This window comes from Saccoglossus kowalevskii, chromosome 20 (genome assembly GCF_978046115.1).
Source record: "Saccoglossus kowalevskii chromosome 20, keSacKowa6.1, whole genome shotgun sequence".
Taxonomy (NCBI): domain Eukaryota; kingdom Metazoa; phylum Hemichordata; class Enteropneusta; family Harrimaniidae; genus Saccoglossus; species Saccoglossus kowalevskii.
The window spans coordinates 10,411,641-10,426,819 of NC_140660.1; positions in this window are offsets into that span (position 1 = coordinate 10,411,641).

The window sequence follows — 15,179 nt, forward strand, 5'->3', positions numbered from 1 at the left end:
AACTCGATTTGTGGAAATATATTTTTCATCTCCCTGTACTGGGATAAGGGCGAACTAATGCAACGTTTTGTAGAATAATTTTGAAAGTATTCTCGTATACTGACATAAATGACTCCATGATGAGTTTACAGCGAATTCGCGATTTCTTCAACGGCATAAAGGATATAGGTGAATACGTCTCCACTTTTTGCGGAAGATATAGGATCTTTTAAAATTTCTCCCCCGATCTGAGAGATGGGCTACTACAACTCGATCGAAACGTCTTTAGAAGCATTACGTGACATATGAGATACTGATGAGGTATAACAGATAATTTTCCGCTCACTGCAAGATTCCGCTTTATGCGTGAAATCGAACGTAAAAACAGGACAAACAAAGGTCATAGCGTCGTGGTGGCGTCAAACATCGCGTGGGATTCAACAAACTCGAAACTGTTTCTATGCTTAATAATGTGCTGTACACATTTGATGATAGGCAATTTTGATGAAGGAAAGGCATCTAAACACAATACTCCCCTTTTTAAGATCGAAATTTATAAAATAAAAAAAACAAACAAATGCGAGTTCAAAATCAAATAGTTCGATTTTTGCGACAGACGTTCGACACGCGTCTTTCACGCAATACGCGAGATCTCGCGATTGAGAGGAAAATCACATAATGCGTCATAACGACCACGGCCCGTTAATATGGCATCGCCTTTAAAGACTAATATCGTTGAGGGCGCATTCAAAGGTTATGAGTATAAGGAAATTATATTATCATGACCGTACAAACTGAAACATGTATGTTACTATAAATATTACTAGCTGCACAATATTTATTGATCCGTTGTTATCAGTAGTCATGTAGGCGTGAGTAGCGCCCTCACCTGTCAAAGGGCATCAGAGGCAACTAACTAACAGAATAGTGTATGTCTCGTCGGCAAGATCAATACTGCGAATTCAGAAAGTTCACGCCTTCTTGCAATGAGTTTCAATGAATATACATTTTTGTGGTCTTGGTAACTCCTCGCTGAGGGCGCATATCACCCGACCTGCTCAGGGTAGAACAGATTTTGTCTTTTCTGTGCAGACGCTCACTCGTAACCAGCAAAACAAAGCCGTGTTTGCTTGTCGGCAGATAGATGAGCATTGGGCGGAAATTTGCCACCACCTTATCACACATTATGTCACTTATTTATGGCTGTTTCTATCTGACGTTCCAGCAATTTGATTGGTACCGACGAAAAATTGTTGGGAAAGTGAAAAACTACATTGTTCTATGGCGACCTAGTCAACAGGCTATTGGCATCAATAGTAATATTAATATTGACAGCCATAGACAGAGTTTATATTTGAGTGTATGTTTAAATATGGAAGAAGGTAGGGGTTTTCGTGAAACCTTGATAACTCTAATCTGACAACGCCTGCCCATGAATCTCATATAACTCCGCAGATTGATGCAGCTAATATATTAGTTTTGGCCTGAGCCGAAATTGAAATTCATTACTAACATTGATATTGATGTTGCACACATCGTTACAAATTAATAGTTACTAGAACATCTATTTCCGTTTTTCATTGTTATCTTTGTTACATTTTGTCTTTCAAAATGTTATTTAGAAAGCTATAACTACAAACAATTGTGCCAGTTATATAGTTTTTATATTGAGTGAAATCTATAGAGTGAATGGATGCGCCATTCAAATCAATACTTTATACAGTACTAATACATATTAATCGCTTTTTGGTGAAGCTAAATATCATTTTGCTCAAACCTTATACTTCGTCGTGAATAGTTCAGTCGTTATGAAACTCATGTGACGTCGTCATGTGACTTTTTTTTTCACTGAAAATTAATCACAGTCACCAATCGAATGCTCGATACATCAAATGAATTTCGAACTTGGTATGTATAAATGTGTCAATATTGGTATTGATAATTGCATATTGCCACACACTTTCACACCAATGTGACGTGCTCTCCTCTCCATTATTTCTTCAGTGTTGCACTCATTCATATGTTGTTAAAATTTGAAAACTGTTATGCACATCTTAGTCAAATGTGTTAGGCGTTATTTATTTATGATGATAGTCTCCCGCAAACCTGGCCGCCAATATCCCGCATTCCAGGATACAACATTAAAGGTCAAACAGAGGCACACAACCAGAATATGTCAAATAATACTGTACTTCCTATCGCGTGTTCCCGTTCGTAACAAATAGTATTAATTAGCAATGACAATACATGCTGTATATTCTAATTCTGCAGCTGAGCAAACCTCGCTAGCTAACTGGGCATTATCAGAATACATTTATTTTACAGCAAAAATTAGAATATCACATTCATCCTTATTAAGCAATTTTGGCTATTTTTGGTAAGTAAATCGTATCTCAAAATTGTGTTTCGTGAGTACGTGTGATAGCAATATGCTATTATAATGTTTTCATGATTGTTTGATTTTTTGAAACTGGTGAATAAATTTGTTTAATTCAAAAAAATCATATTGTTTAATAATGTAAACTAAATCTAAGCTTTGCAAACATTTCATTAAACCTAATTAAAAAGCACTTCTATGTTGAATTGCATTGAATTGAGTTTAAGTAAACCCCAATTAAAACGTAACAATATATACGAACGCATTTTAATCGAGTTTATATTGCAATTATAATAAAAGTTAATTCAATTATATTAAAAGATAATCTAACGTATGTCGTCACAACGATGGTACGACGTGGCTACATGAGCTATTTGAATTGTGATAGTCATTCATTCTAAAATGTTCTATTCATTCCTTTCAGTTTGTTTTGTTCCCAGTTCCAGAATAAATAAATTTGTTCCCGCTAATTGTACTTTTATAAAAAAAAAACGCTGGTATCGCGTGTTTATAGCCGTTACATTATGTTGTCTGGTGAATAATAGCCGAAATGCACGATTTATTGTCAGGCGGCTGGCAAGATAGTTACAGAAAAGCAGAGACTGAAAATTAACTAAACTCAAGAACAGCACATACTGAACAAAACAAAATTTCATTCTGTTATTATTAAGTGATTTATATAATATAATCACTTTCAGTTCAGTATTCTGAGATACTATGCATACCGAATCAGAGTATTTTGTTAAATCGGTGCATATTATATATTTAAAATGCACACCAATTTGTAAATATTAAACTGTTTCTGTGATATATACACGAACTCTGGTATAGTTTTTGGTTGGCATAGTTATATCTTAATTGGCACCTTCTCCAATGGCCTTAATAACCCGATCATGATGTCGTTGTAATATATTATTAGCATTTTCAAAAAATTACAAATAATCACACCTCTTCCTCCAATAAATTTAACAATATAACAATTAATGTGTCACTTTAGATATCAATATTCACAACCAAGCTTGAGTAATGATTACAGTTTTTGACATAATATGTTTTCTGCTTCCAATGTACTGTACTGAAATACTGTTTTTTTATTTTTGAAATAGGCCAGTCTATTCTATTTAGTCTTCAATAAATTATGAATATGTCCCTGTCGTCTTTTGTCTAACACAATAAATTTATGAGTACCCGTTGATCTCTTCAATTTTATTTTTACTTACTATTCCCACACAGGTCATTGGGAAAACTGCTGGTAAAACGTGCGTATTGCTGACACTTTTCCACGATTTTAAATAATATGACGACCACATGATTACAGACATACTGCAACATAAAATAGCAGAATCTAAAAACACAAGAATAACTAAAAAAATTGAAACTGAGCAATGGGAAAGAGTAATTATTATTTAGAGACTATTTCAATTATAATTCGTAACAACCCCTTAAGAACAATGATTTACCCCTCCCCCCACACACACTAGCAACACCCCCATTATATTTTTTTCTTTCACTTCCCCCTTCTCTTTTCTATAATTACTTCATTTTATTGTTGTTAATTTTCTTTTTTATAACTTTTTGACATGTAAGATTATTTTAAAGTAATGTATTTTTTTAATAATATATGTAAAAAAATTATAAAAGACAAAAAAATAACCATTTTTGATTAACTACATCGAAATATCGGATTGGTTTCGAAGTTAGGGTGTCTATATAAAACCCCTTATCTTGTTATTTACTCATCACCGCATTATATAAATAAGGTTCTCAAAACTCGTTTCCTCCGTGCATTTTGTTGACACAATCCTAAGATTTACAACGTAGCGAAAATGATCGTAGTTTGGCTTTTCATCGCAGCATTTCTCCAGGCACAGGTTAGTGTAAAATATCCTTAGTTCATCATAACAATATTCCGATGTGTCATTCGCGTATATCGCAGGGAGGTACTATTATGCATTAACAGAAAGAACAAATAGTGTCTAATGTTAAACGTCCTACCGAAGTATCAATTGATGTAGTGTTGAAAAGGCTGCCAGGTAAAATAATATCATAATGATTCGAAGGAGCTATAATATAAAACTAGATCAAAGTGCTTGCTGCAGTTAGATATATTAAAACAATGTGTACATTACTTTGTATAATTACAATAGATAGAATGATAAATGGCATTGAGGAAAAGCTACATAATAATAACATGTAACAATATATATCATATTGTTAAATTTTAGTGTATTGTAGCAGCATTTGAATTTCATTTCCAGGACTATTGTCTTGTCTACCCCATACTAGCAGTGAAAGAACCCTCTGTCCAGTGTGAGTTTTGTGGGTGGCCCTCCCAATTGCGATAAGCAGGCCTTACACTGTGACATCTACCATAAATGAAAAGAACATAATCCATTCAATAAGCATATCAATTGAAAATTAATCAATAAACCCAGTCCATTGTGAGAAACTGGTAAATGATACAATGTAGAAAACTATAAGCTGGAATGATCGAATTGTCCAGCAAGCCGAATGTTTTCCCTGCGAATTTATTTTTTTAACTTGGTGATACTATCAGTCTCTGATATGATATTATATTAGTTGTTTTAAACCTAATTTGTTAAATATTCTTAAATGTATAGATAGGTATATATTTTCAGACACGTCTGAATAATATAACGTGGTTTGTGTTTCGTGCAGTATGGTTATAAATATTTGTAAAAGTACACTACTTGTATGGTGATAACATTAAATTAATACATTTTTTTATGAACTGGATACGGTTTTTGTGGCCCGTGGTCATGCGACGGAAGCGCCCGAGCTTGGTTTTAACATATACCTTGTATGAAAAAAAATGTCTTTAGCTATGTTATTTTTTGCTAGTTTTGTCCCAAAAGGAAAATCGATTTAATAGTGTCGCGTTCTTTGAACTGCAGAAATTCGCGTCCCGCACCATCTCGTTGTACAGTAATATCTCCACGGCACAACTTTCTATGTTCATCCCGGCCGCGAAGTCCGAAATGTTAGGTAAATAAATACCACAGAGTAAAATATAGGGTGTTTCCATCGGCGGTCCCTAGTTTACCTTCTATCCGCATTGCGTCTTCTTCTTCTGGATATATTGCTTCGCTGGCGTGATTACCGCATCCAAGGCCAGTTTTTTTGAGGAGCATCCGTTTTGCCTTCAAAGCATCATTTGTTAACGAAAAATGTTTATCAGACAGAGACACACGTAGTTGTTTTCGAGATATCTTTCTAAGCTATGCTTTATTGCAGAGACAGATCCTGGTTCATAATCAGTTCCATCTTCAAGTTGTTTCTTCAAGTTAATAAACAATGTGGCCAAGTACTCGTTCAATGTCTTAGGTAGAATCCCCGATAGCTTACGATGGTCGGCAAATCGGCTCCGAATATAACTTCGTACCTTTGCGACGTCTCGTTCAGTTGTACGAACTGTGCTTGCTTTTTGTTGTGATTTTATAAAATCGCCCACAGCTTCTTTTCCGACACTTTCCGCGACACTGTCAGTCAATATGAAAGCGCAGACGATAATATCAAATTACGCGCGTTGTTTGTAAGCATAAAGTAGTTCCAGGAAATAGACGCGGTTACCAAATATGGTAAACAAGGCCAGGGCGTCATATTGACAATTATTGCATGGCTCGCGCATCGGGATTTTCCTAGCGTTACGAGGCAGGGCAATATGAGGTATACAAGAAAAATCCATACACTACCCATTCTAAAATGTTCCCTGGTGTTAAACCCTCAGCGCCAACGATTAAATCAGATACAGAGGTACTCATATGTGAATATAAAGTTCATTTTCCTAGACACATGATGCACTTTTCCACCCATGCTGTAATATTGCGGTATTACATGGTATTACCCATTCTACCTTATCAGGAAATTTTAAATACGAATCGAATATGCTATATTTTTAAGACGGCTGTCATGTTTACAATACAAAGTTCATGCAGCTCTGATCGTCATGCACCATTGGATCGGAGAAATGCGTAATAAACATGTTATTAATATAATTCACGAAGACATTATGTGGTCGCATCGACTCACTATTTTACTACTGTTTACGTACATAATATGTGTTATTCTTATATTGCAATTAATATTATTATTATCGTAATCATTTTTTGATCATACAATACATATACTCTGTTAATAGGCAAATAGTGGTAGTCGATTTTTCAGAAATTATGACGGTAAATATAAATTAATTATTAGAAAATTATTTTGAACTTTTAGTCAGAGACAGCAATGACATTTGAACAATCACATATCACAATGGAATATATTCTTTTTCCAGGTCCATCGTTTATTGGTACTGGTAAAGATAACATGTTGTACACCTTGATTTATTTGTTGTTGAAATCGTGAAATGAAATTACAAACAATAACATTTGTTGTGTAATAAAGTATATATGATGTTTATGCATACTTATATCCAACGAATTCGCTCATCAATTATTTCATGTAATCCGTATGACATACTCAATAATAAGGATTGTATGTTGATTTGGAATACAATACAAATTTTGATTACAGAACAACGTTTCACAGATTCTATTGTAATTTCATTTGAAATCACAATAAATATTGTTAAAAAATTTGGTAGGTAAATAGGCTTGTTTTGACATCAATATGTTAACCATGTATTTGTGCACATATAGACTATACTTTATGCAGTTGTCAAGTTGGCTCTATCTCCATAACATTAATCCCTTTTCAACTTGCACGATTTCAACAACAAATAAATCAATCAGCAAACTAAAATTCAAAAGTGCATCAGATAAGGCGTCTAGCTAAGTCACATTGTAGCATGTGCTGCTGTATATTTGTTATGATATTGGCAATATTTTACTTCAAATTGCCCCTTTCTCACACATGATTTTCTCATTCAAACTTAGAACAAAGACCACATTCATGTCAATGCCAATTCTTTTTTTCTGACTTATTCAGTCGAATGTTTCCACGATTTCCTTGGGTAATAGATTGTTTTATTTTGTGATTTGGTCAAATTTGTCGAATACGTTGACATTTTGACTGAAATCATATAATTACAGTATGTAAATCTGTGCGAAATAACCGTTTCTCGTATGTTCGGGCTCAGATGCACGTTCTATTTATTTCGAGATTATAAAAAAAATGTTTACTGGCGACCATTTTTTTATTCATGTTCATGAAATTTCTCACTAACTCACTGCCTTATTTAATACCGTATGTTGTTTTATTTTGTCATGTGATCAAATGTGTCAAATTTACAACTATTTTGTTTGAAATCATAAAATTTCATTGTGAAAATATGTTGTTGTTTTTTTAGATGAACAAGATGGGTTCATAATCGTATATGTAAATCCTTCAAATAGGGGAAGCCATTTTGTTATTAATTAATTTTGATGATTGGTCTATCTGAATTTTAATCACTTTTTTCTCCCGCTAAATTGTGTGCAGGTATTTCGTTGTGTTGTTATCAAACTTTAATTTTTACATTTGTTCTGCAAGGGAAAGTCTATACAATCAACTATAGCGTTAGTTGTCATACAGGTTGACGTTTTTTTATTTACTATTCAGATTCTAGAATAGCAACGTCATAATATGCATGCTATTTTCAATCAATTTAACTATTCTGCTACCTTTCTTAAATGTTTGCGACAAAACAAGTTTTACAAGTATAACATAAATACAGAAACATCATTGCCAAATTGAATATTATTAAGCAGTTTATCTGTTCTATAACAAGTATTAACCAAGCCCACCGAAAGAGCTATCACCACTGTCGAACCTACACACGCACCAACCGCTGCTCCAACTATAGCACCAACCAAAGCTACAGGTAAGTGATCATATTCCAATTTAAACATGTCGATATCGTAGACACAATTTCAGGATAATAATAATAATACTAATAATAGTACTAATAATAATACTACTAATAATTATAATAATAATAATAATAATAACAATAATAATCACAGGACATACCATAATGTTTAGATATGTAAGCAACACGTGAATGTAATTCATATAGCAAAGTGTACAGATATCCAAACACCACATTACGAAGACACTATGTGATTGAATGATGGACTAATTGATTGATTGATTTATTTATTGGTTTATCGATTGATTTATTTATTGGTTGATTATTTATTTATTTATTTATTTATTTATTTATTTATTTATTTATTTATTTATTTATTTATTTATTTATTTATTTATTTATTTATTTATTTATTTATTTATTTATTTATTTATTTATTTATTTATTTATTTATTTATTTATTTATTTATTTATTTATTTATTTATTTATTTATTTATTTCGCAGAAACCATCGTATGTGAGCGCTTGAAAGCTAGACTCCACTGTTCAAATGGTGTCATTAACGTTACAATGGCTCAGTATGGCAGGAAGATTAAAATATTTTGCCTACTACACATGGCCATGCTTGATACAAACTGCAATGCTGTGAATAGCTTAGCTATAGTACAGGAAGAATGTGACGGTAAACAGCGTTGTGACGTGCACGTCAGTGACAATGTATTTGGAGATCCTTGCTATGGAAAGTACAAATATCTCTTGGTCAGATATGACTGCATCTAACTTTAAGGTATGCTATATTGTTCCTGGCAAGAGAGTTATACCGCCACCTATGTTCAAATGTTGAAATGTTATGAGTCGTTTCCAGGATGCATTGTTCATCATGACAGTTCATTATGCAAAGTGAATCGATTTTGGCACAGATAAATAAAATACAGATGTTTATCTGTTTACTCAATGAACGAACTGACGTGAACATAAAATGTTACAGAGTGAAACACGTTACAAAAAACTAAAACAAAAACAAAAATGCAAACCGTTCTTGTCGAATGAAAATATTAATACACATTTCTAGAAACGAAATGAAAACCAACACTATGAACGGCACAATAACACTGTTGTTGAGAATGAAAAGCTAAAGACAGGAAAATAGATACAGTGCATTTTACCTCAGAAATATCTGAAATTTTTGGAACTACGTGACAATCATGTTGGTATTATAATAATTCATTTTACATCTGTCTCCGTATTTTTGCGGTATTTTACGGGGTATTTTCACCCTACCATATTAGGAAATGTGAATTCCAAATATGGAAGCGTCCTATAATAATATAAAAACAAACATGGCTGCAACCAGAGTTTGACCGGACTTCACACAAAGAAGTTCGCTGATTGTGTAATACACATTTTAGATTTCAGCATTCCCATGATGTATCCTTGGAAGTAAAAGATGTATAATAACAAGGTTAATATGGGGATACCTCAAAGTATGCCGCGCATCGACCCCGGCTACGCGTCGGTCGATACTCCAGCTGTACTGTCTTCGTGCATACTTTGGGGTATCTTCGCAATAACCTCACATACAAGCATGCATACAAGCAGTGCATTTTGCCGCACAAGCACAATTGCAGTTTGGAACTATATTAAAACGCTCTGTGACCATCTTCTTACCATGTAATTAAGGTTACTTGATGCATACATACAATATGTTCTGTGACATCAACCTTGCTCATTTTTTGGACGACATGACATGGCTGTGTGACTGGCTTCCTTTCATAATGAAATCATAGAAATATGTATAAAATTCTGTTATTATACAATACCTCATTACAAATAAATACTTTGTTGTTTTTGTTTTTGTATTGATCATTTATCATCATTCAATCCAACTTGAAAACGCACAGTATTTAATCCACCATCACCTGTTCATTTTTCCACAGATTGATCTAGCCAAATCCAATTAAAATCAGAAGAAGGGAAGTTACTGAATATGAAACGGAATTATTTATTAATGTTATTATTTGGGGTCATTATCCTGGGTGTAAGTTGATCATTGCAACTAAATGATGTAATTGGGTTTTATGTTTGATGTATTGGTGTAGTTGGTAATTGGTTTACACAAATTGGGTTTATAATTGCTTGGCTTTACTGAACCTGTCACAGCAGGAAATCTGAAATAATAATGCACGAATGACATTTTTAGAAAGACTTTTCGAGACAGAAGACATTAGATTTGTTTTTTAAAAGACATATAAACATTATTGTTCGAATGCATTCATCACCGACAACTCTTTGAATTTGTGGGGATGATTGCTTTTCAGACCTAGGAAATTGTTAATGTAGTAGTATTACGATTTACTTTGCAGTGAAAATACAGCCCTCTCTCTCCCACAATCCCAGATATATGAGTTGGCGCCCTCAGTAGACTAGTATTTTATATCAATCAGTATTTATGCGAGCAATAAATATTTTACCCGCAATTTTGAATATGTGTTTTAGTCAATTATCAACACTAGGCAAATTTAGCATGGCTTTCAAATTGACCGTTATTATGTTTATTTGGGCAATTATATTATTATGTGTCCATTCAATTTTTAAGGACTAATTACATCTGTTTGTCGCATGTTTATCTCCATTTAAGTTGTATTGCGCCCTCTAACAACGTAACGATCTCCTGATGGTTAGCTGTTGGATGATCATATCATTTAAATCCGCCTTTTTGCACCAATTGTTATTTATAGGTGACTGACTCTCGCAATGCATATTAACAATGTAGCCGTCGTTGTAATAATTTTGCTAACACTCAAGAAATTGGAGTACTTGCTTTCTCGCTAGAGAGTACCATTACAAAAAAGAGTTTCGTTTGCAACTGATACCTAAATATGCATGGTTGAGATGAAATTGTGGAAGAAACAGTGAACAAATTTGTTATTGAATTGTGGCATTACCTCTATAGCTTAGTAAGATTCCAAGCAGTCTCTAAAACAGTCGCTGCTTGTCGCAAAGTTGTTACACCAGTTCCAAAACGGTCAAGAAACGCGAGTTCACATTGTAAATTCTAAAAATTAGCGTCCTTGGTAAACGATCCATTTATCGTCTATATCAACTGTTGAATATAATGTAGAATTCATATTGCAAGATACAAGGAAGTAGGTCTGATTCTAAAGGCTGATTTCAATAGGGATTTCTCCGTTTACTGTGATATCTTGCGAATTGTGTAAAAGACGCGCACCCCATTACATGAAGAACCTAGAAAATTTCCAGGGTTCTTTGAAACCAAAATCGAAATCCGATTACAATCAGCGACGGTTTTACAGTTGATGACAATTTTGATTTCAGAAAATATTCTAGGTTCTTGTAAGGTGTTCGTATGGAAGGAAATTGTCCACAGAAAATGTTGGCGGCAGGCTTAATGATGCCCAAACACATTATTTAGCCGTGCAATTTATTATGTTATTTTTCCTTGATTTGTGTGGATCTGAAAATCCAGTTTGTTTATTTTAGATTCAATGGCACCCCTCTATAGTAAATATGGGTAAATTTATCGCATTTATTTTATTATCATGTTTACGTCAGCTGAGTGTGGTTGCTGCCAATGATAATCCAGTTCTCCCTGTGGCATAATGCTATGCCCCGAGTTTCTTGTTGGTGACTGTGACATCCAATGGAAATATAACATCATTGACTTGTTGCCTCTAATTTTAATTATAGATAGAATGAAAAAATGGTTTGTTCCATAATCAATATACTATGACGTGTTTATTTCGCCATCGTTTTCTTATGTACATAGTAATATGCAGTTAAATTTGTTAGAAATTCCAAGTCAGGAAATTTACCTGACTGGGGCCTGTATTATCCCGAATGATGTTTGTGATCTCCAGTGAGCACGGCGCGGTGCATGTAGACGTGTAGTGAATGTTATACTCGTTGCTCATCCTTTTAGTACTATAAGAATACTACTCAAAACACTCCAGTTTGGCTGGTATCTCATTTGATAACAGAATATGGTCTTGTTTCTAACACTTCCTACACAATTATGAGTTTATATTGTAGTGTAGCTGCTTCATCAGTGTAGTAAAAAAGCAAAAAGTTGTGAAGGCATAGATCTACGTACCTACGTATATTGTGGGACCGTGAATTATAGCATTTTTTTCTCAGTATACTTCCCTCATCACACCGTGACAGTTGTGTTGATATTCATTTGCTACCAGTGACGTTGACTATAAGACCTGTACTGAAGTTCTAAGCAGCAATGGGATATAGAATGTACACAAAAAGGTACATAATGGCGACTTCAGGTGCTACAAATATCGTGGGGAGATATGTTGAGTTTATGTCCCAATGTTTACATTACACTTCATCTTTCTGTGTCAGGGGCAAATGATAAGCAAAAAAAATAAACAGGGTGGATAATGGATTGGTTATCCCTTGCAAAATCAATAGGCAGGCAGTTAAGAAACGTCTATTAATTGTCAGACCAAAGCCCTGAATAGAGACCCCCCCCCAGAAAAGTTCAGTAGTAAAACACAGTGGAGAGAATATAAAGCATATATAATAAACAGTGTGCATTGATATTTAGCACTGAGTTTATTCAGCTTATTTGTGCATACGCTTTTGACAAAAGAAGCACATGGTAGGGGATAGTGTACAGAGAATTAGTGGTAAGTTTAGAAAGGAGATAGGTTGGGTGAAAGAGTATCTTTGAATAGATACTGGTGCATCAGGGACCTTCCTGTCCAGAAAAACACATGAAAGTATATATGTGTGCAGAGACGAGCATTAGATGCTATTATAAGCAAGATCTCGTAGGCAGATGACACAACATAATACGTTAGTATGGACGTACACATATGTACGTACAGAAACATGTCAAATGATTTGATGGTAATAGTGAAGGTATGGGCTCTAATTAAACAGCACTCTCAGTGGTTTTTTCATGGTGGTGCTAAAAATATTATTAATAACATTATTTATGCATCTTTTGAAATTGTTGAATGAGATCGTTTGGAAATTGAATGTATACCCAGCTCTGTGATGGGCTCTAATTAAAAAACACCCTTTGTGGTTGTGGCATGGTGGTGCTAAACATGCACAATTTACCATTCAATGCCCAATACACCCAACGTTTTTCTTATCTACGGTATTCACAAACTCTCTCATTAAATAGATTTGGTATATTAAGTACTATTCATGAGGTAAAAAGTTAATTATTTTCCGTAGTTCATGGTGCTAAATTTTCAAGTTATGAATCATTGGGTGACATGAATGTTTTTTGCAAAACAGATCGCAGTACGGAGTTGGTACAAAACATCATGTTATCACTATAATACCACGCTTCAATTTATGAAAGACAAATTGTTTATCTAGTTTGTAAATCACTACATATTCCCAACGACGTAACTGTGTGAAAAAAAATAGAGATGAATTGTGATTTGATATCCACAGCTAGAATTTTTTAACCCATATATGCGAATGAAATTAATATAGAAAGCAATAGTGTGCATTATTAAGCAGTCCCCGATAAAAATCAACTGTGTAAACACTTTACAGACTGTATTTTTTGTATACTTATGCCTTATTTTCACTCTAAATTGTCGAAATGCTATGGACACTTTTAATAAGGTGGTTGTAACAGGCTTAAGACTGTCTTGAGGAAAATAATAATACGTTATTACGAGGATACCTCAAAGTATGCACGAAGACAGTAAAACATACAGAGATATCTATCGACGCGCAGCGGGGGTTGATGCGACGTCCTACTGTATAACCTTATTATTATACATCTTTTTCTTCCAAGGTTACATCATGGGAACGGCTATATCAAAAAAGTTAAGAACAGAATCACCGAACTTCTTTGTGTCTAGTTCTGTCAAACCGTGGTATCATCCATGTTTTGTTTTTTTATTATTAGAGAATGCTTACGCGTGTAATCATTCCATATTTGGAATTCGTATGCATTATATGGTGGGATGAAAACACCCCATAAAATACCGCAAAATTACGGCACGCTGAAACTTTTGGCGTTACAGTGACAGATGTACAATAATATATTATATTGAGATTCTAGTTGTCCCTTTCACAACAAATTCATGCTTTTCATTGTATGTATACAACCGTGAACACTATGCATAGCTTTAGAAAAACAATTCATCAGACTGCATAAATGCATGAGTAGTCCCCACGAACCAGCATCTATACCTAAAGTGACCATCACTTTAGTGTGCACAATGTTCATTTTCGTATAGGTTCATTTCCCCCAAAAGGGTTGATTAAGAGCACGGAGAACTACGTTTTAGTTATCCTTTAAGATTGATTGCATATTTTTATTTCTACCAATGATTTATAGTGTATACCTCGGAATATTGTTTTCAATTCTCAACGCAATGTGATTGCCAATAGGCTCATTGCACTTGTATTTTAGCGACAAACCAGCGCTATTTGTCAGCATTTAAGTTTCGCATTTCATTTCGCATTTTTGTACCTGGTAATCATTTAAGGTAGTTTTAAGGCAGTTTACCTAAGAGGTATTTTAATTAGTTAATTAGGAAACCAAGATGACCTCCCTTGTCTACAAAACTATATATTTACGGAAAGCTTTTTGTATGAATTTTAAAATTTTGTTAGCATTTTTTTATGGACACTACAGTTTAAACTATGCACAAAAATGTGTTTTTTTTTTGGTAAAAATGGATTTAAAAAAAATAGCTTCTAAACCATGCTTCTGTCTTCTGACAAAATTGGTTTATGGGTACATGGGTTTATGTTTACTGTGAAGAAAGCCCCGTCCTAAAAACTGTCTACGAGTTGTCAATTTTGTAGGGAAGCAGCTCAAATTTCATTACTTCAAGTTTATGCATAAATTAAAACCCAGGCTAGTTGTTTGTACGATTGTTGTAACACTGTTCAACCAAAAACATTGCCCCGACGGCGTTTTGAAGATAAACATATTGTCAATCATTTGTGAAAATTTCAAAACAAAAGGTCAAAGCATCTATGAGCTATTTTTTTAAC